Source organism: Artemia franciscana, chromosome 9 (genome assembly GCF_032884065.1).
Source record: "Artemia franciscana chromosome 9, ASM3288406v1, whole genome shotgun sequence".
Classification (NCBI taxonomy): domain Eukaryota; kingdom Metazoa; phylum Arthropoda; class Branchiopoda; order Anostraca; family Artemiidae; genus Artemia; species Artemia franciscana.
The window spans coordinates 18021695-18028889 of record NC_088871.1 but is presented as its reverse complement, the minus strand read 5'-3'; the positions used below and the strand labels follow the sequence as shown (position 1 = coordinate 18028889).

Genomic DNA, 7195 nt, shown 5'->3' with positions numbered 1-7195 from the left:
CCATATTAAATTTATCAGCGAATATTATTGGGAAGAATTTGTTTATAAAATCAACACTGCGACAAGGAAGAAAGAAATATAATTTAAGTCGATAAACAAATCCCCTTTGTAGGCTAAATAGCTTATTGAAACAACTAAGGTAAGATTTAGTTTTGTTTGCTTTTCGGCAGATAGAAATCAAAAGTTTTTTGGTTGTTTAGTTCGATTTGACTGCCTTAACTGAGTTGGCCTTCATTATTTTGTGATCTCCACCTTGTTGACAAAAGTCCTGGGCTATTCAGCTTGCCACATAGTAGGCTTTTAAAATTGAGTGAAGGTCTTCAATATTCATAACCATGAACATGAATCCCTTTTTCTTTTATTATAAGTTTGACTCATGATAGCTAGGCTACTGAAACCTTTTACAGATTCTAGCCTATTTCTACAAATTTTTGTTTTGGGCTTTCAGTATTTCTTTTGCTTGCTTGAGGCAAGCAACATTGTTTTATGCTACAATGTTGGGTAAATTTTTAGTTGAGTGACTTTTTGCTATCTCAGAAAGGGGTTAGGTTAGGAAAATGAAACTCTCAAGGATGGGTCTATAGGCTAAAGTATGTCATGGGAAGCTATTTTGAAGTACCTACCTTTACTCCTTCTCCCTCTAGAGGGCCCTAACCATTGATGACCTTCAATAATATGAGTTATAAAAGTGAAACATTACAAAATAGATCTCCTACTTGAATAAAGTACAACAAAATTGTTTTGCTCAATCCCAATTTATAAGGTTTTAAAGATATGCAAACACATTTCCTAAATTTTGAAAAAAAAACAAACATTGATAAGGCTCAGAACTCTACTCAAATAACAGGAATTGCATTTTCAGAACTAAAGGCAAAGGAAAGCCACTGGTAACAGAAAATTAAGGTAAAATGTTGTTTTGTCAAAATTTCAATAGCTATAGACCTGTCATATAGGCAAATTTCAGGGTTCTCTAGAGAGAGAAGGAGTGGAGATAGACACTTTAAACACCTTCCCAGGATATACTTTAGCCTGCAGACCCATCCTTGAAAGTTTCATTTTCCTAACCTTACCCCTCTCTGAGATAGCAAGAAGTCACTCAACTAGAATTTTGCCCAGTATTGCTGCCTAGATAAAGTAGACCAGGTGATCATGGTTGCAGCAGCGACTGCAAGATTTGGGCCAAAAATGGTTAGCCTAGGCCTACTCATAGGACCAAGACATAGGCCTAGGCTAGGTAATAATACTGTCATGTTCATAACTGACATCATCCCAGTATAAATGGATTTTAAAGTACTCAAGAGCATCCCAAGACAATCAACCAAGCTCACACCAGCTTTGCAAGACAAGCTATACAAGGAGAGCCTTGTGTCCCTTAGACTCTCCACCCTAGTCTATCAAAGGAAGAGAGGAGACACTGTCTGTTGCTACTTACAAACAGATTGGAAATGACCTTTCAAGTCAATTCTTCTCCCTATCTATTGCAAATTGTTTGGCCAAGGCTTAAGAGAGACATGGTCCTTGCATCCCCCTTTTTTTTAAAAAGATGTTAAAATTCTTGAAGGTGTCCAGAGAAGAGCCACTAAGATGGTGAGTGGACTGCATAAGCTCCCTTACCCTACAAGGCTATGCAAGCTGAAATTCCTAACTCTGGTTTATAGAAGAAGACAGGGTGATGCCATTCTGGTTCATAAACTTATTAATTCAAAGGCACTTTCTGATCTTCTTCCTCTAGCATCTCAGGACTCTTGTACAAGGGGACATAACTTGCAGTTATCCAGGCATTTCTCCTCAAAGTGGCAATGTGCCCATTTTCTTACCAACCATGTTACTGACCTCTAGAATAAATTACTGCCAGATACCATTGCTGCCCAAACCCACAGACAGCTTTAAGAACCATTTTGACAACAAATGGTCAACAAAAGAATGGAAGTATAACTGGGAAGCACTTGAATCAGCAACATCATACCACTAGTCAAGTGTACATATTCAACTATATGTCATGTATTATCAACTTTGGGATTTCTACAAGGAAAAATCCTTAGATTCCTCCAAGCTGCAATTTAAGGTAATTTTAAGGTAAGTACAAGAGTTCACACAAAGAAGCTACAGGTCCCCTGTTGTCATCAACATGAGCATTGGCACTTCTTCTCTGTACTTGAAGTCCCTTACTAGGACAGCCTCTCCAAAGCTATCATCCAGTCCCAAGCCATATATGCATTCAAGCAAGGAGCTAGTCATGACTAGGCAAATGCAGGCTAACTTGGGACTCCAAATCATAGTCATGTCACACTGACAGCAAGATGACATTTGATTGAATCAGATTTGTTTCAATTCACCTGCCCCTAAAAAACCATGCTGACAGTCAAATAGTAATCTACCATAGCCTATGCTTTAAGTGGGTTATAAGAGCATTGCTGATAATACTTTCCATGGTTTTACAGATCACTGATATAAGACTAATTGGTCCATAATTTTGCCTTGATCTTTGTTTCCTTTCTTAATGAATATGCTTGTTTTTGATTTTTGGATGACTTATACCTTGCACTTTACATATACAAAAAAAAAGATATGACAGCATTTGCAATCTAATGGACCAGATTCTTTAAGGAGTACAAGCAAAGGTTATCAATGCAAGCTATTTATTTTTATAAAGCTTTTTTAGTCTTTTTAGGAGGACACTTCAACAGTAGGGATGCTGGGGGAAGAGTGTCTGCTTGTATTGTAGTAAAGTTTGTACAATAAAGGTACACTTTTTCAAGACCAAATAGTATTGATTTGAATCAATTACTTTCATTATCTTTGTTCTAAGATATGTGCTTTTTCTACTTTATTTTCGAAAAATTGTAACAAATCAATTTATAATTGAAAAAGGTCTTATATAGACACATAGAGTAGTTTATACCAAGGACTGGGAGATATGCTGTCTTTTTTAGGTCATAATATAGCCTGTCAGAAGCTCAAGTGGTGAACATTAAAATGTAGTGGATTGGCTGATAGCTTGGTGAGACTTATCCCTTAGGCTTATATATTTTAATAGTATTATGTTAAACCCAAACACAATTAAGGAGAAAAGTAGAAAGGCTTAAATTATCTACCTTTAATCCATTTTTTGTGTATCAACAAAGAACAACAAAAAAAGAAGAAAAACTGATTTCAAGTGAAATTGCATCATAAATATAAAACTTAAGAGAAAATAGCAAAAACATAAGCCATTTAAACATAAAAATCAGAATTAGTGGAATATGCTTTGCACAATAAATATTAACCAGAGGGAAATAAAATATGAGGGAGATATCTACTTATTTGACATCTCAATTAGGTAGAAGAAAAAAAAATTATATCATATTTTTCTGTGCAAAATTTTATTAGACTAAAAATGGGGATTTGTGTTAAGACAAACAACAGAAGTGAAGTCTAAGGTAAGGAAAATGATTCAAAAGAAGTAGATTTGTTTGGGGGCTACTTAGAGTATTTATGGCAAAATGTAAGCAAATTTTGCTTTCCTTTCCTCAAGGATAACCAGAATGGCTCCACAAAAGAGAGCTATAAGAGGACTTGATCATCATCAAAGATATTTCCTAGACATTATTTGCAAATATTGTATTCAACAATATTTGTAGCAATATTGAAAGGATACCAAACAGAGAAGGCTTAGTAAGGATTGGTCATATAAATGAGAGGAATACTCTCAAACAGTAGGATTTAAGAGATTTGGATCTTTTAAAGAATTCAGCCAAATAGAATCTGGCATTTGTATGTTGTATATCATTAATATGGTGCTCCCATTTCAGGTAACCTGAGATGATAGTACCCATTAACTTCATAACAATAACTGAAATTTCAAGGGGGGGAGGTCTTACAGAACTTGATTGTTGAAATTATTGACTATCATATTGTTAACAACAGTTTTACTATCTGTTCCAGTATATCTATTGAACTGCTGTTTAAGATATGTATGTAGGAAATTTGGATCATCAACAAATTCCTATCAATCCAAATTAGTAACACCAAGTTTGTTACTCATTACCAGCAGCAAAATTGGGCCTAACAGGGCTCCCTGGGGTACACCATACAAAATACATACTTTTTAGTATGTATTTTGTTATTTAACTACTTATTTTCTATTAGAAAGGAAAGCACAATTATTCTAATTGGATATGGGCCAACCTAAAGTTCATTTTGAACTTTTTCTACTAGTGTGATCTTGTTAACTAATTCAAAAGTTTTTTTTCTAATCCACCCTTTTAAGATTGAACCTGGTATTAGGTTTGTTTACTTTATCATGTAGTGTTTCCATAAGGTGAACAAGATAGTGGGCAGTGGAAGCATTATAGAATTGCTTAAGGTCAGATCTTGTTGTTTTCAATCACTTTGCCTGCTACAGTTTTAAGAAAGTGGGGGTAAGTGCAATAGGTTGAGCACCATCAAAATATTCTTTGTTACCTTTATTTTTGACTAGAGTAGTGAACCTAATTTCAACAGTTAGGGAACATAGGATAGTCTTTGAGTTAGTTTAATTAAAAATTAAGAACACAAATTTTGAAAGATTATTGGCAAAGGCTTTGATTAGCTCTATTAAAATGTCTAGTGTACAAAACTGTCCATGTTATACTTATCTTTTACTTTTATTTATTTATCTGAAAACCCGTCAATCATACAAAATGTAAAAGACAGAGCACAAACATATAAATATAAGAACATATCAGAAGAGACATAACTAGAAAGAGACTCAACTAATAAAAGGGCAAACAAAATAGCACTAAAATGAATAAAACGAAAACAGATCTATTGTAAAAGGAGATTATACCAATCATGATCTACTATTTTGATATTGTGTCTTTTGATGAAATTTTTAACTGCAACATGAGGGTCGGTTATGTGATACTTTTGAATGAGGATTGAGTTTCTGTACTAGGGAGGAAAACGTAGGAGGTATTTAGCAAAACGGAAGAAAAGCGCACGGATTTTAGACAGTTCAGCCTTTGAGAATAGTTTCCAAAATGGTGCCAGGTACAGAATATGAGGTAAAACAGTAACGTTGTATAGGCTGGCAAGGAGGGGGCGGCTAAACGGAATTTAGCAGAGACTATGGAAGCATACGAGCTGGAGATTCGTTGATTGAGGTGTTTGATCAGTAGAAGACGTGCATGCCTTAGAGACGAGCCAATGGGAACTCCGAGGTAATTTATGTGGTCAGCAGTATTCACAGATTTTCACCAAAAAGCAGTGAAGGCACGTGTGATGTTTTTTGCCAATTGAAGAGAACTATCTCGGTTTTCTCAGTGTTAAAACTGAGGCCAAGTTTTAGATATTCGGTTTTAAGCATTTCAAAAATGTCAGAAGCTTTTTGCAATGTTCTACTTAAGTTCAGGACGTCGTTGGCGTAGCATACTAAGGAGGTGTCTATAGAGGAAATAATGCATGAGGTTGGGCATTTATCTTGTGCTTGAAGAACATAATTATTGAACAAATGAGAGGAGGAGACAGCTCCCCGGCGGGCACCTTTCAAAACGGGGATCAATTTTTCATTTCGTTTTCTAAGGCATTTAATTATGTTATTTGTTTTTCTTGTTTGTCATACATCATGAATTGCCAGCTTTGTCTTAGAATGTATTTTCCTTATTCACCATAAGTCCTACTTCCTGCCTGTAGCATTTGACTATTTATAGTTTATTTATAAACCCAAGCACCTAGAACAAATACAAAATATAAGCACAAGCAAGCAATGTTAGGCACAACATAAGCATAAACAAGCGGGTTAGTCCATAATGCTGCATCTCCCATCCTTTCATGAAAGGCGGTCTGCCTACAAATCCGGCCTTTTAGGTGGCCTAACCACTCTGCCGCTGCGGGTGTGCGGCATCACCTTTGATGTAGTGGTAGGGGATTTAGTCCCTGTGGCTGGGCAGTCGGGAGCGGCATTTTCAGGCGTAGGCACGATGGTTGGTGGGACAAGGGGTGGGTCAGAAGGTTCACCTTCTTCTCTTGGTAACGGAACATTTCTTGGCGAGGTTTTGATGTCTGTGCGGATTGGCTGGGGTGATTCAGTTAAGATGGGCTGGGATATGTCATTGCTTTCGTCCTGTGTGGTGGGCTGGATTCTGACCTCTTCCTTGGCTACAGGAAAGGATTGGCGGGAGATATGGACTCTATTTCGTTGCAGCCTGGAACCGTCTTCTGTCTCCACTACGTATGATTGGCATGATATGATTTTCGCTTTGGTCCAGGGGCCGTTTGTTTTCTTCTGGATAAAAACTTGGTCTTCCAGTTGAGGTTCACGTAGCGGTTTTGCAGTCTTATCGTGATAGCGTTTCTGTCTTTCCTGTTCCTTTGATCTGTGTTGTAGGAAGGTCTGAAGGAGGGTGACCCTTGGTTTTAGCTGGTTGTGTGTTGATGGTAGGACTGACCATAGCTGGCGGCTCATGAGGAGTTGAGCAGGTGAGGTATGGCCATCAACTGGGCTGTTTCTATATTCTAGAAGTGCAATATATGGGTCGTTTCCACTTTCTTTCGCTTTGGTTAGTATCCGTTTGCAGGTTTGTACTGATTTCTCCACCATACGGTTTGATCTCGGATAGATGGGGCTGGAGGTTTTCAGACTAATTCCCCACTCTTGCGCAAAATCTCGGAACTCTTGTGAGAAAAGTTGTGAGCCATTGTCTGAAGTTATCAGCTGAGGGATTCCAAAACGTGCAAAGTTGGCTTTCAGTTTGTCGACGATTGCGGTTGATGTCTGACTTGACAATTTGTCTATTTCAAAGTATCTGCTATAATAGTCGGCAGTGATGAGATAGCAGGTCTTGTTCCAGTCGAAAAGGTCAATGCCAATGTGTTGCCATGGGAGTGAGGGCGGCTGGTTGCTAATCAACGGTTCCTTTTGATTATTTGCTGCAAATTTAGCACATGTTTCACATTTTTGGACAAAGGACTCAATGTCAGCGTTCATCCCTGGCCAGTACACAATCATCCAGGCGCGCTGTTTGGTTTTGTCGATCCCAAGGTGTGCTGAGTGTAGCTGATGAATTATGTTGGTTCTGAGAGGATGGGGTACGACAATTCGTTGACCTTTCAAAACTAACCCATCGTGGATTGCTAGTTCGTCTTTGATATTCCAGAATCGAACGGCATCTGTTGGGCACGACTGGCGTGTACCGGGCCATCCTTTGAGTATGAGTTCTTTGACTGCCTTGAGTTG

The 7195-nt window shown here is 37.7% G+C and overlaps 1 protein-coding gene across 1 annotated transcript in view; it reads left to right on the top strand.

Moving 5' to 3' along the window:
• Nucleotides 1-29: 29 nt before the first annotated feature.
• LOC136031082 (SWI/SNF complex subunit SMARCC2-like) overlaps nucleotides 30-7195 on the top strand; it is a gene marked incomplete in the record, with an annotated part of 66096 nt that continues 58930 nt past the window's right edge. Inside the window, 1 exon segment of the mRNA XM_065710352.1 lies at nucleotides 30-139.